This window comes from Eimeria tenella, genomic scaffold, assembly GCF_000499545.2.
Source record: "Eimeria tenella Houghton genomic scaffold, Eth_scaff3334, whole genome shotgun sequence".
Classification (NCBI taxonomy): domain Eukaryota; phylum Apicomplexa; class Conoidasida; order Eucoccidiorida; family Eimeriidae; genus Eimeria; species Eimeria tenella.
Window position 1 is genome coordinate 634 of NW_013543142.1, and position 763 is coordinate 1,396.

Consider the following 763-nt stretch of genomic DNA (forward strand, 5'->3'; position numbering starts at 1 on the left):
GCCCCACAACACTATTGTCGTCTGCAGCGGCTGCGGCGCTGCTGTTCACCAGTACTGCTATTCTCTCTACACCTTGCCGCAGGCGCCGTGGCTTTGCTGCCTCTGCAACTGGAAGCAAAAGCAACAGCAGCAGCAGCAGCAGGGTGTTTCTGGCCCTGCAGCAGCGGCGGATGCTTCTCCAGACGAGGGGGGCAGGGCTGCTGCTGCTGCCCCGCTGGCGTCGCCGCAGCAGCAGCGCTCCCAGCCGGGGGCCTCCCCGGAGCACCGCAGCAGCAGCAGCAGCAGCAGCGATGAGGTGTGCCGGCTGTGCCTGCGGGGTGGCGGGGCCATGCGCGTGGGGGAGGAGCGGCTGTGGGTGCACAGCTGCTGCGTGCTGTTTGCTTCTGGGGGCCCCCATTTTCGGCAGCAGCTGCAGCTGGACTCTCCTGCTGCAGTTGCTGCTTCTGTGTCAGTTGCTGCAGCAATGGGCTGGAGCTGCTGCTTCTGCGGTAAGGGCGGCTTCCCCGTCGCCTGCGCCTTCCCCGGCTGCAGCAGCCGAATGCATGTCACCTGTGCCAAAGCAGCAGGTTGCTGCTGCTGCTGCTGCACTGTCTGGGCGGGGCCCCTCGAGGGCCAGGGCACTGACACAGCTTGGCGGGCTGTTTTCTGTCTGCAGCACAGCAGCAGCGAGGCTGTCAGCCAGGCGCGCTTGGCGCTGAAGAAGCAGCCGCAGCAGGAGGCCAGCAGCAGCAGCAGCAGTAGCAGCAGCAGCAGCAGCAGCAGC